The sequence below is a fragment of the Phyllostomus hastatus genome, unplaced genomic scaffold, assembly GCF_019186645.2.
Source record: "Phyllostomus hastatus isolate PE091 unplaced genomic scaffold, TTU_PhHast_1.1 phas_scaffold_317, whole genome shotgun sequence".
Classification (NCBI taxonomy): Eukaryota; Metazoa; Chordata; class Mammalia; order Chiroptera; family Phyllostomidae; genus Phyllostomus; species Phyllostomus hastatus.
In genome coordinates, this window is record NW_025334023.1 from 18,911,245 (window position 1) to 18,925,646 (window position 14,402).

The 14,402-nt window shown below is 39.9% G+C and overlaps 1 protein-coding gene and 1 pseudogene across 1 annotated transcript in view; both read left to right on the plus strand.

The window, feature by feature from the left end:
* The window catches only part of FAT3 (FAT atypical cadherin 3), a 637,939-nt gene that overhangs the window by 467,774 nt on the left and 155,763 nt on the right, over positions 1-14,402 (plus strand). The window lies entirely within an intron of this gene.
* Positions 857-1,836, plus strand: LOC123805506 (annotated as a pseudogene).

Sequence of the window (14,402 nt, forward strand, 5' to 3'; positions counted from 1 at the left end):
TTCTCCATCTTGTTAATGGTAATTTGTAGTACTATCTTAATAGGCATCTAAATTTGCTGAATTTTCTTGCATTTCAAAAATGAATTATTATTAAACTACACCAGGACTTCAAACTCAAAATCTGCTGAATACCTCTTTTAATGCAAATAATATTTGAACTCAGCATTTGTTATCCTCTTGGGATTTTTGTGTGATAGTCCAGGATTCTAAATGTCAGCACGTTTTTAGTAACAAGGCACATTGCATATATTGCAATATGGGCTAATTGGGCAAATGGAAGAAATATATTATTACAATTAAATGGGATAGTAAAAGGTCTTATCACTATCATTAAAATAAAAATATGTAAACAGCTGTGTTGCTTTTGGGGTGATGAAAATGCTAAAAAATTAGACTTTGGTTATTGCACAACTCTATAAATATACTAAAAAAAAACCACTTAAGACTCCTTTGGAAAGGGGGACAGAAGAGGAAAGCAGGAGCCCAAGGGCAGTTTCTAGAGAAGCTGGTGCTACTGCTGGAGAGACAGCCACACCTCATAGTTACAACAGTGTGCACATGTTCACCTTGTAGAACCTGCTGCATCTAGGAAGCAAGGCAGAGGCATGTACTTCTTTAAATCCCATTAGCAACACTTCCAGAATTCTTCTTCATGGATCCAAAGTCTGTGTATGTGCGAATTAGTATACACTAAAAGCAAACCCCAAGATTCTCCTCCTCTGCCTTTTCTGTCACTTCCTCCTTACTTTATGGACGGAGTGGTCATTGAGCCCAAATAGCTCAGCAGGCACTGGAGAACTGGGTTTCCAGGATGCTGCTGGAAAGAGAAAGAGGAGACAAGGGCAGCAGCTGCAAAATGAAGAAGGAGCATGTGTGACGCTATAAATTCTCTGTGTGGTACACACTGTTCCGAAGCCCCCAGCAAGAGGGCTATTCTTCTACTTCCTCAGAATGTGAAGGATTATTTACTCCATGGTGGAACTCCGGTGGTTTCAGGAAGAGACGATTCTCTAACACGTTCACAGGCAGACAGAGATGATGAGGCAGAAGAATTGCAGTGCTCAGATGACACTGGAATTCCACTTAGGCACTGGAATTCCTGTGTTCACCAATACAGTCCAAAAAGCTATCAATTCCCTGCAGGCAGTGTATTTCCTAAGCTTAGCTGGAGTGCCCCAAAGGAGAAGCACTGCATAGCAATGAATATTCCTCTAAAATGTAAAACCCTCAGGGACGTCAAGAGTTCTGGTTTCATCACTTGTGACTTCATTCAGCCATTGCACTGATGATTCCCCAGATGCTCATATAGAATATGAGCTTGTTCTTTGAAATTGGTATGAATTAATTTCTGGGGCTAAGTTCTGATGTTTTGTCAAGGAAAACAAGCTTATTGGTATTTCTCAATAGAACTACACACAATACTGTGATTGTATTTCTAAACAAAGGGAAGAGATTTGCAGATGTACGCAGACTTCTTCAAGAAACACATACAGTGTAAATTCTTAGATGAAGACTTTGTATTGGATATCTATAAAGACAGTAGTGAGAGGTGTGGCTAATCAATTTTAATCCATTTGTCAGAGTAACAGATTCATTGCTGTTTACTTGGGAAGAACTGATTTCAGAAAGCAAAAAGGGGATTTTTGTGAAGGAGATGCTCTGGAATAGGATCCTACAGCTTTCCTTTGCACAAGCAGTGAATTACATTCCATCCAACCCAGGTTCTGTCTTAGTTATTAACTGCTCTAGGACTTTGCAGACCTCTCCACTGAAGAAGATGCTCATGAACTCATCAATTTTCTTAAACTAAAAAGAAATTAGAAGGAGGATGACTGATTAGAGTGCTAAAGTTCAAGACCGAGTTAAGGAGGAAACCAGAGCTACTTCAGGAGGCTGTTCCTGGTTCACAACTTCCTATTAACCCAGTTGGAATATGGGTGGGGCAGGCAGTGTGAAAATCAATAGCTTTTCATGTTCATGTATGTCAACCGGGAAGAGGGGGAAATGAGGGACTTTGTTACTTGTAAAAATAACATAATAAACAGATCTTAAACATAAACAAATTTAACTGAATACTTTAAACAGGTGAAATTTATAGCATATAAATTATATCTCAATAAATGTGATTTTTGTAAAAGCTATTTCCTGGTGAACTAATGAAATAATGGATATATATATCCATTATTTATATATATATATATGGATGGCATCAGTAATCCTAATAAACCTTCAGTTGAAACAGATAGTAACTACAGCATTAAAGGTGTAAACATCAATAGCCCAGGGAATTTTTTTCAAAGTTGTGTCCATCTGTGGCTGTGGTACCATCTGTGGCTGTGGTTCCATCTTATGACACACAAATGTAGTGTCCTTAATGCTCCTGCCAATTGGCAAGTGTTTACCAAGTTCAATTTTGAGAGGAACTGCTCCTGGAGAGCCAAAGGAATAAAATACAAAATACAATTGCATCAATTACATATTGCCATATAAAAAAAACTTTGTGGATTAAAACAACAACCATCTCATTTAGCTCACAGTGCTGTGGATTGCTGGATTGTTGTTACCTGGCCTGGCTTGGCTGATCTCAGCTGGGCTTTTCCAGGACGTGTGGTCAGCTGGTGAGAAAGTTGGTTTGTCTACAACAGTGTCACTTGCATGCCTGGGAGTCAGTAGGCTGGCATCTGAGGTGCTTGATTCTTCTCCACATGGCCTACTCATTTTCTGCTTTGGTCACATAGTGATCTCAGGAGTTAAGGGTAGCAGGAGTAAAGCCCACAAAGCCTCCTGAGGCTCAGAATTAGAACTTATACAGTGTCACTTCAGCTGCGTTTTATTTGTCAAAGCATCTCACCAAGTGTTTTAGCTTGGGTTGCTGTAAAAAAGTTCCACAGACTGGTCATAAAGTCCAAGATCAGGGTGGCAACAGGTTTGGGGTCTAGTGAGAGCCCTCTTCCAGGTCACAGATTGCCAACTCCTTATTGTATCCTCCCAGAAAGGAAAAAGAGTCAAGTAGCTCTCTGGTAATTCCATTGGTGAGAGTTCCACCCTCATGACCTAATGACCTCCCAAAAGCCCTCTCCTAATGCCATCACACTGGAGATTATATTTCAACATATGAATTTGGGGTGGGGGCACTGAACATTCAGTCCAGAACACCAAGCCAGACTGGATTCAAAAGGTAAGGAAATAGAATTCACTTCTTGGTATAGAGAGCTATGAAATTTTGTGGCCATTTTTGGAATCCACCACAAAGTACAGTCTATGTTAATCTGTTTTGTTGCTATCCAGTATACCCGTATCATTTCAATTAGATTAAGTCACTTAGTGAAGATGACTTGGCCCTGGTGTTGTGAAATACGTAGTCATAATATTACATGTGCATTAAATATTGGAGTAATTGCCTCACTGGAAGTGGCTGGGATAACAGCAGTAATAACCAAAATTGTTTAAATTCCATTTATGAATTTTGCCACATATTTATCTAACATAAATATTTCTTTGTGCTCCAAATTTTTATACCATTAAGTAGGATCTTGATGCCAGGGGAACAGGGGGAACCCAAGATGGGATTAAAATTATGCTGTGGTTAGCACACATTGGGTTATTGGGAATTAGCTACATTATGATTTATGTTCTATTCTGATCATTTGCTAGCTAAAAGTTTTCTCACAGCAATGGGAAAAGTCCAGGAATGAGAAGTCTCCGAGCACAATCTCACATCCTTGTTAAAACCATGAGATCATTATTCCACTGCCAATTGTCCCTAAGAGAGAGGCCCCCTCCTTACAGGTGGAGAGCAAAATGCCCAGGTCTAGCTAGGAAACCACTCAACTCCACACATGTAACATTAGATGGGGACAAAGACCTTTGTCCACAGCCATTAAAAATGTTTGCAATCCAACTTTGAAAAACCTCTTCAGGTTCAACCTTGAGTCTCAAACAGAAAAAGTCATCCCCCGACTACTTTATTAAAGTATAGTGGTATAGTGTCCAGTTTGATTTCCTATCCTGAGGCATCTACTATCTGTAAACACAGCTCCCAGTGTGATCGCATCGAATGAAATGCATGCTTCCTAGCTGTTTGATAGAAGAGCTGATTATACAGGAATAGAAGTCTGACATCTTCAAAGGTGTCTTAAATGACTATTTTCTTTTCATAATCTGTTGCCTCAGATACAGTTGAGATATTTTAAATAAAAGTACTGGACAAGCTTCTTAGTAGCATGTAAATTTAGGATTATAAAGAGCTTTTATATTTTTCTTCAAAGCTGAGCTCTCATTTCTTTGCCATAACCCTCCCGTTGACACACTAAATAGACACCCCTTCCCACTGTTTCTGTCCGCTGGGCTGAGAGTGGTGCAGCGGCGATGCCTTGCTGGAGTGCCACACCAGGGAGTCTGTCCATCTCTCCATTATTGCTCCATAAGTACAAAGTTAATATATATATTTTTTAATTTTTAAAACTTTCAATAAAAAAAATTAAATTACTTAGTTACCAAAATTACTCCATCTAGAGCTTTAAGTCACTCCACCAAATTTACTAAAATATCAGCTATAAAGTCTACAGAACTTCACATTGCATGGGATTGTTTTAATAATACTGTGACAATTTCTAGAAAGTTCTGGTTCAGGGTTTGCTTTTTTTTCCTTTTCTATATCCAGCATTTTCAGTATATTTAATTTAAGTATATTTAATTTTTCAAAGACTAAGGGTCACAGTTGCCTAGTTTCCTTATCAATATGTTTAACCTTTAGAAATGTATATTTTATAGTCAACAACCACAATTAAGAATGACATAAATTTCCCATATATCATAATACAGATGAATTTGCTGAGGAAAGATCCAGAGCACCCATATCAATAGGAAATGGTGAAATTTTTGTTCCTTATTCTTATAAATGCAAATCTTCACCTATATCCCATTTGTGCCATTCATAAAAGAATGATAAAATGCCTAAAATTTGAAATATTTTTAATGACAGAGGATGGAAGTCATTCAGATGCCCAAAACAACATCTTCACAGGTGATAAAATAAAACTTAACAGGTGAGTTGCCAGAAGGCAAATTAAGTCTAAATCACTCTGGTTGAAAATACAAGAATGGTTAAACTCTAAAATAATAGAAAATGCCACTCGAAAAGAACTAAAGAAATCTAGACTGTCTAAAATCATTCCATTTCAAATGATAAGCTCATTTGTTATTACCTAGCAACTTGGATATCTATAAATAGGAGATGTCAAGTTGGTAACCATGGGCAGGCAGATTCAGGATGAAAAGTGGAAACTGTCCAATGCAATAGAAAGGAAATAGGATGGGGTTTCTCAAAAGATCAGGACGCAATCAAATTTATCGTCATGTTAAATCTATTCTGTAGAAGTATAAATCACTCTGTTTTTAACTCAGTAAAATGAACATTCACTAAAATGCTGCTCTTAAGACAAAATGGAAAAATAGTCATCTAACACTTTCCTAAAATCTTTAAAAACTATTAAAACTGCCTAATGTAAGTGAATTTTCATTTAATATGTAAACAGTTACAGAAAAGTGGTTTGGCAAATATAACAGCGATTTTTAGCACACTGACTTTGGCAGACTGGTCATTCTGTACATTGTTAATTCAGCATTTCAATCTTTAGCACTTCAACTTTCCTCTAATACCTGGTGCCCTCTGAGAAAGAACAAACTGGATAATCAGACACTCATTTTTTAAAAAATAAATACCGAGTGCCAAAACACGTTGGCTGGGAAATTGGGTATGCAGTGGTGACTGAAACAAACACTGCCCCAAGACTGATGGGAGTTACTGTATATCGGGGAACACAAACATCAAATAAAAGTTACACAAATAGTTATTTAGCTAGAGTTAAAATAGTGCTTTAAAAAAAGGCATAGTGTGCTTTGGCTGGTGTTCTCAGTGGGCTGGAGTGTCATCCCCCACACCAAAAAGTTGGGGGCTCATTTGCAGGTCAGGGCACATAGGTGGTGGGTTCAATTCCCAGTCTGGGTGCTTATGGGAGGCAACCAGATGATGTTTCTCTCTCACATCAGGGGTTCTCTCTGTTACTCTTTCCCTTCCTCTCTCTCTCTAAAATCAATAAACATGCTTTTTAAAAAAATTTTAAAGGCAGTGTAAAATGAGAGGAGTACCTAGTCACTGGAACATTTTGTTTTTAATTGGTTTGTAATGAAACATTTTGTAAAATAGAAAGTGCAGTTCTGCCTGCCAAAACAGACTAGGGGAATAGATTTCAGTGTCATTCCCCACACCAGGTGTCACAGATGATGTGGCTGGGCTGCAGGGGCAGGTGCATGCAGACCAAGGGCCAAGTGGGCCCTGATGCAGCGGGCAGGGGCTGGCTTTCTTTGAAGTCCCTAGTGTTCATCATGCATTGGGGTCCTTTCTGTGGTTCTCACTAGAGATGACCTATGTCCTTAAAGCCACATTCCCAAGCATTTCCCTCTTTTGTCTTGCCTGTAGGCTTTTAGCTTCTCCCAGCCTACTGCTCACAAAGCTGTGACTGCTCCCCATTGCCTCTGCTGAGGCTGGTCACCCCAGTCCCCTTTCCTTTTCTTCTCTTTACCTTTATTCTTGTACTTCCCTGTCACCTATTACACATCTCAAGGTTCTAGGGCTTTGAGAGAACATGCTGTCCAGTTACAGCATCCCTGTGCTTTATTCAGGAGGATTGAACATTCCATTCATTAGATGCAGCCTCTGGGTCTCTGACACTTGCAGGAAGGACCTTTATGTTGCTGTACTGCTCCAGAGCTGTCACTCTCAGAAGTCCTTTTTAGAAACCTAAGGGTAATCAAAGGTTAGACTTGAGATCACCAACGTTTCATTGTAACTAATACCAAAAGACAAGTTATTCATGTTACTAAGAGAAGTTGTGAATACTTAGAATTTGTTTTTAAAAAAAGATAAATGAGGACTTCAAGTCAAGATAGTGGCATAGGTAAGCACAGCTCGCCTCTCTGCACAACCACATCAAAATTACAACTGAATTATAGAACAGTCATCACTCAGAACTTCATAAATCGAGTTGGATGGAGGTCTGACAACTATGAAATTAAAAGAAACTACATTCATCCAGACAGGTAGAAGGGGCAGAAAGGTGGAACGGGCTGGTCCCGCATCCACTTGTGCTGGATAAATATTTGGGAGGGATATCTCAGCAGCAAGGTATCTCAGGCCCACACCAGGCCCTAAGCCCAGGGTACCAATGATAGGAAGATAAGTCCCCACAACTATTGGTTGCAAAAACCAGTGAAGATTGAGACAGTGGAAGAAACTTCTAGAGTCCCAAGCAGTTCCTCTTAAAGAACCCACACACAGACTAAATCAGACTCATTCCCTCTGAGCTCCAGCACCAGCGTAGCACCTTAAAAGTCATCAGTTACATACAGGGAGGAACTGAAGTGTCTGGCATCAAGGCAGGAGCTAGGGGAAAGCTTTCCCCCAGGCAGAAAACAGGGTAGAGGCCACTGTCTCTTTTCTAAGCCCTTTCTCTGCAAACCACAGACCCAGCAGGTGGGTGCCATATCAGAGACTCCATCCACCTGGCTAACATTGTTGGTCCCACCCTGGAGATGCCATGAGATCCTATCCCACCCAGATTATGGGCCCACCCAGACTGTTAACCTTGACTTTTCCATGTGAATGGCTGCTCTTGGCGCATGTTTCATAACTTCCTAAATGCTCTCAAACAAGCAACAGTACCTCAGTGAGCCACCAGACCCCATATTTCTTGCTAAGGGGGAGTCAGGCACAGCACTACCAGCAGCCAACCTGGATTCACAGTGTGGCTTCACTCGGGAATTTCCAAGCCTAGCTCAAATAGCAGACACCTCAGATTGCTTTATAGATCATCATGGTGGCCCTGGAAAGAACACAGGAGGGAGCTACCCTTGGCCTACAACCCCCCAGGAAACCCCAGAGCATGTGCACACAGTGGACAGCTACAGACCACATCAGAGCACCACCACCCTGCCCTTGTATAACTGATCCTCTGAAGAGGGCAGAGGTTTGTGATGAGTGGTCACAGCCAGTCTTTGAAGCTGACTGGCCTAGGTAAATTCCTTCCATTGCTCAACTATAAGAGGAGGGAGTACTCAGCCCACACAAAGGGCACACCTTGAACACTCAGCTTGGGTAATAGGGGAGGCTGTGCCACTGGACCCTACAGGACATCTACTACATTAGGCCACATTACCAAGAGAGGGTGTCAGAGCAACTCTGCTTAATACATAGAAACAAACACGAGGAGGCTTCCAAAATGAGGAGACAAAGAAACTTGGCCAAAATGAAAAAAAAACAAAAACAGGTCAAAACTCCAGAAAAATAACTAAACAAAATGGAGATAAGCAATCCCTCAGGCTCAGATTTCAAAATACTGTTTATAAGGATACTCAAGGAACTTGGTGAGGAGCTCAGCAACATAAAAAAGATCCAGTCAGAAACAAAGGATTCAGTAATTGATATAAAGAACAACTTACAGGGAAACAATAGTAGAGTAGATGAAGCTGAGAACCAAATCAATGATTTGGAACATAAAGTAGAAAAAAACAACAAATCAGAACAGGAAGACAAAAGAATTAAAAAATTGACAATAGGGTAAGCAGCCTTTGGGACAACTTCAGCATGCCAGCATTTGCATCATAATGGTGCCAGAAGAGAAAGAGCAAGAAATTGGAAGTCTACTTGAAAAAAATGATGAAAGGAAACGCCCCTAATTTGGTGAAAGAAATAGGCATGTAAGTCCAGGAAGCACAGGAGTCCCAAATGAGATGGACGCAAAAAGGCCCACTCCAAGACACATCATAATTAAAATGCCAAAGGTTAAAGATAAAGAGAGAATCTTAAAAGCTCTAAGAGAAAAGAAATTAGTTACCTACAGGAGAGTTCCCATAAGACTGTCAGCTGATTTCTCAAAGAAAGTTTGCAGGCTAGAAAGAATTGGCAAGAAATATTCAAAGTCATTTAAAACAGGACTTATAGCCAAGATTGCTCTACCCAGCTAAGATATCATTTAGAATCAAAAGGCAGATGAAAAGTTACCCAGACAAAAATCTAAAAGAGTCCATCATCACCAAACCATTATTATATGAAATGTTAAAGGGACTTATTTAAGAAAAAGATCAAAACTATGAACAATAAAATGGCAGTAAATACACACTTATTAACAATTAAATCTAAAGAATAAACTAAGCAAACAAGATGAACAGAGACAGAATCATGAATACAGAGAGCATTTTGATGGTTGCCAGATGGGATTTGAGTGTGGGGGAATGGGTGAAGAGATGAGGGGATTAAGAAGTACAAATAGGTAGTTACAGAATATATATGGGGATGTAAAGTGCAGTATAGGAAATGGAGTAGCTAAAGAACTTAGACACATGACCCATGAACATGAACAATGGTGGGGATTCCCTGAGGGAGTGGGGGGTCCTGGGTGGAGGAGGGCAAAGGGAAAAAATTGGGACAAGTGTAACAGCATAATCAATAAAGTATAATTAAAAATGAATATAAAATATAAAAAGACAAATGAAAAGTGACAAAACTGAGCATACAATGTGATTAATACATATCTATCCATAGGTAATTTGTAAATCGCTATGTCAAAAAAAAAAACCTCTAGTCAAAATCATTAGGAGAGGAAATATCTTTAAAAATTTTTAATTGTTCAATTATAGTTCACAGTCAATATTATTTTGTGTTAGTTCATGTGTATAGCATTGTGGTTAGACATTTTCACTGAATATGGAAATGTGTACAAGAAAACTAATGGATGGTGTGCATTCTAGGTGTTTTTAACTAGAACTATTTTCACAGCATGGCACAGATCTCTGGTTTTCAACTAGGGGCAATTTTGCCCCCAGGGGAATTTTGGTAAAACCTGGAGACAGTGTTTGGTTGTTACAATAATGAGGAGTAGGGAGATCCCCGAGGGGACGCACCACTGGTGGGTAGAGACCAAGAATGGTGCTAAACATCGCAAATGCACAGGGTATACTCCCACCATGAAGAATTACATGGCCCCGAATGTCAGTACTGCCCATGCTAAGAAACACTGGCACAGATCAACAGCACCCACCTTCCGCCTCCATCGCACAGATGTTCCCAGCTCTCTTTCCACCAAGGGACAGAGCTGCAGGCTTTACAAACTGCACTTAAACCAGGTGGCCCAGTGTTATTCCAGTGATCCAGATTCATCCTTTCTTCTTCTTGGTAACATAACATAGCAAGTATCTTTCAAATCATCTCAAATCTAGGGTAAAGAAAGTGGCCTGCTCCTTCAGTGAGGCCTTTGCTTCATTCTTTTAGGAAAAACATAAAAGGCATTTAGGACAATAAGAAGATGCCCAAGAGTACAGTTGGTTGCTCCTTCATCTGTGTCCTCTCTTTATCTCTCTAGTGGAATATGGTTTGCTTGTTCTTCACAATTTAAGGGTATTGTTTTGGTCTCCCTAGTAAATTAAATTAGAGCATATTGCCAGTACCTAGCATAATGACAACACATAGAAATTCAGGTAATAAATGTTTGCTGAATTAATGACTTTAGTTGTATTGTTTTCAGTTTCATATTCAAGTTATAGATCATAAATTCCAGTTGCTTGTATTTCCTTGTCACCTCCCTCAGAATCACTGTGCCTTCTGAGATCAGTATTACTTTTTCCATTCATTACTTCTGTCATCTGGGGTTCTGTTTTTACCCAATTAGTTAATTCATCAATTGACTAATTGTTCCTTATGATAGGTGCCACATTTCCAGAAGGGTATAAGGGCCCTGTCTTTCAGAATGAAGAAGCAAGCCTTGGGTAAAAGCAGCAAATAGTCTAATTATAATTAGATAACGGCTGGAGGTTATAGGACTCTATTCATTCAAAGATCAAAATAGAATTTGAATCAGAGAAGGAGCTTGTGGAAGTAAAATGACTCAATCTATGTTCCTGAAACATAGATTGAAACACAGATTCCTGAACAGGTATTTTTTTATTTATAAGCATACATTGAGTAACTGCTAGAGATACAAAGATGAATAAAATATTGTTTCTTTCCTCAAGGAGCTCATGATTTGGTAAGAAAAAATGCACAGTAAACAGATCTTCTGGGATAGTGTGATGAATTCCTTCCAAGGGATCACAGAGCAGGTTGACTTGATTCGGAGTGTGGAGAGCTGAAGAAAAACAGCTTTCTAAAGAGGAAAAACCACTGAATTTAATGTTAAAAATGACTGGAAGTTAGTCTCTGGAAAAAAACGAGCATGGTGTTCCAGGCATAACAAAGAGTAGGTTGTTGAGGGGCAGGTCATTGACTGGAGCCTAGAGGGAGGTAAGACAGGGGGTACAGACAGGGACAGGCACAGTGGCGACACAGAGCAGTGAAGACTGAGGAGCAGAGCTGGACACCAGCAGGCTGTGTGAGCCTAGTTAGAGGACAGATACAACTGGGAACCACTGGGAGACACAGAGTGTTTGGTAACCATTTCATAGGTGGATGAACTAATTCTGTACTCCAGAAAGTTTGAGGTGAAGATTTAAGTGGCATGTGGCATGTGGCCTCTGGCATTACTAGCCTAAGGATCATGGTTAAAAATTTAGGAGGCCAATTTGAATAAGTAAGATGAGGCAAGATGGTGATGGAATTTGGTAGGCTTGGTGGTCACTTGTCTGCAAAGTATCAGTGTGTTTTAGGTCCATGTGCAAAATGTCGTAGATAAGGAAAAGACTTGAGGCTTGAATATGATGATGTGATTATTATGTACTTAGTTGTCAAAGTATAGACCAGGATAGGGGAGAACAATCAGAACAGAAATGAAAAGATGGATTCCTGTCTTCTGGAAGGAGAACCACCAGTGTGAAAAGGACAACTATCTATAAGCTGAGGTAAGTGAGAGCATAGGGGTTCCTGGGTGAAACAGATAGAAGCGGTTTGAAAGACAGATGGCGAGTTGAGTTTTGTACATTATGTTTTAGATGCAAAGAAGCCAAAAAAATGAGTCCTTCATTTGGATCTTGGATATATCTGGTAAAAGCATGTACAAGAAATTGAAACTGCAGGTACAGATTTGGGAATCAGCAATACATAGATGATTGTTTTAACAGTAAGCAAATGCTTCTTCATGTTCTTTATGTTAGTTTTTGAAAGAAGTTTTTCTGGTGTTAAATAGTTGCTTTAGTATGACATTTGATTAACAGCAGCATTTGCAAATACACTTTCCTTTCTGGAAACATCTGTTTAACAAGTGTTACTACCTAATAAGTCAGCACGTTCTGTAAGTCCCTTGTGATAAATTGACACCTTTGGAAGCAGTGTGAAAATTTCCATCCTCCAAAGCACTCTCTGAGTGTCTGATATTGTAATACATAGGGGAACATCACTGGCTTAATTATGGTGAGAGTTCTTAATAACCAGACCCTGTGTGTGGTAGCCTACTTGCTTCTTCTGGAAAAAAATAGTCTCTGGCTGGAAAACAGAGGCAGGCTTAGGTTCAGTTTGGTGTCATTTATGTCAGTGGGACCTCACATACCTAATATGTATCAGGCACTGGATTAAATACTCTGGATACTCAATGAGTATGGTAAGGGCTAACATAGAGGTCTGCACCAAAAACTACAAAAGTACTAGAGGGCCCTGGCTGGTATAGCTTAGTGTATTGAGCATGGGCTGCAAACCAAGGGGTCACTAATTTGATTCCCAGTCAGGGCACATGCCTGGGTTGCAGGCTAGGTCCCTAGTAGGGGGCATGCAAGAGGCAGCCACACATGATGTATCTCTCCCTCCCTTCCTATCTCTTTAAAAATAAATAAATAAAATCTTTAAAAAAAAGCACTAAAAGAAGCAGAGGCTGACCCTGCCCAGGGAAGTAAGGTAGAAAGACCAGTCATTTGAACTTAACTCTAAAGGCCAAGTAATATTTGTTTTATCAGTTAAGTGAGATGATGTCTGCTGGCACCAAATGTATATATGGAGCATCTAATCTGTGTCAGGCACTCTCTGGGCCTGGAGGTTGTACCAGAGAAGAGATAGTCATGGTACCTGTCTTCATATAGCGTTGTAGTAAAGTGGGATTAAGTGAACAGCAAACATGCTAAGAAGTAGAATAATGTAGTAGAGTGACTAGGGGAATTGCCTCAGCAAATGGCCTTGCTGAGGAGGTCCTATCTGAGTTAAGACCTAAATGCAAGAAAGAGGACAGATTGGGGATAAGATTTACAACCTTAAGCAACAGCAAGCACAAAGGCCCCAAAACAGAGTGAATTGGGTATGTTTCGGGGGCATAAAAAAGGCCCGTGTGAGTGGTTGGAACCGAGTAAACGAGTAAGATAGCAGCAATTGATGGAGTTGGGAAGTGGTTAGAGGACTGACAGTTTATGTAGGTACCTTACAAGACATGGTTAAGAAAAACTCTATATCAAAAAGAATCTTTATTTACTCTGGGTGTAATGCGAAGGCATTAAAGGATTTTATACTGGGAATTGGAGCTGTAGGGAAAGATCCCAGGCTGGAGATCTGAAGCTGGGACTCATCACTATATGGATAGTGTTTGAAGCCATGGGACAGATGTAGATAGAATAAGGAAAAGAACTGTGAGCTTTGGGCTTTCCAACATCTTACTAACTGGAAAGGCGGAGGTAGTCAAGGCAGGAGGGAAGCTTACGAGCAATAGAGCCTTGGAAACTCAGAGAAAACAGCATTTCAAAATGGCTATGGCTGGAGGTATCAGAAGTAGTGAGAAACCAAGTATGATGAAGACAGATTGGAACAGCAGCTTTGGCTAGTGTATGATGCTGCTGATGTTGATAAGATCTGTTTCAGTGGAACTGTGGTGGCAAAAGCTCAAGTGAACAGGAGTGGGAAGTTAGGAAGTAGAGGTAGCCAGTAGTGCCAACTCTTTTGAGAGGGTTTCTGTGAAGGAAAATAAAGAAATGAGGCAATAACAGCAACTGAATTGAGTTAAGGAAGGTTTTTGTTTTGTTGGTTTTTTTCAAGGTGACTACAATGAAGACATATTTTTGTTCCTAAGTGAATGATCCAGTATAGAAGAAGTAAAAAATGGTGATCCAGGAGAAAGAAGAAAAATTGCAAGAGCAAAGCCCTTGAGTAGGCCAGAGGGGCATCCAAGCTGAGTAGTGTATGGTGAACGTGTGGAAAACCCAGTGGATGTGGGATTCTGTAACTGTGCTGTGTGAGCAGGAATGCTGGAGGCGGTAGGTTAGGAGGGTAGGCGAGGACAATCACAGAGGATTACGTTTGAAACTGAAACTCAGGGCTGTTGCAGTTATTAGTGATGTCAAATCTAGGGCATATCTGTTATAAATAACATATAGACCATATTAAGTTACTATCACAAACTTGTTTATCCAACTTAGCTGACAATGTTGTGAGTAATAAAATA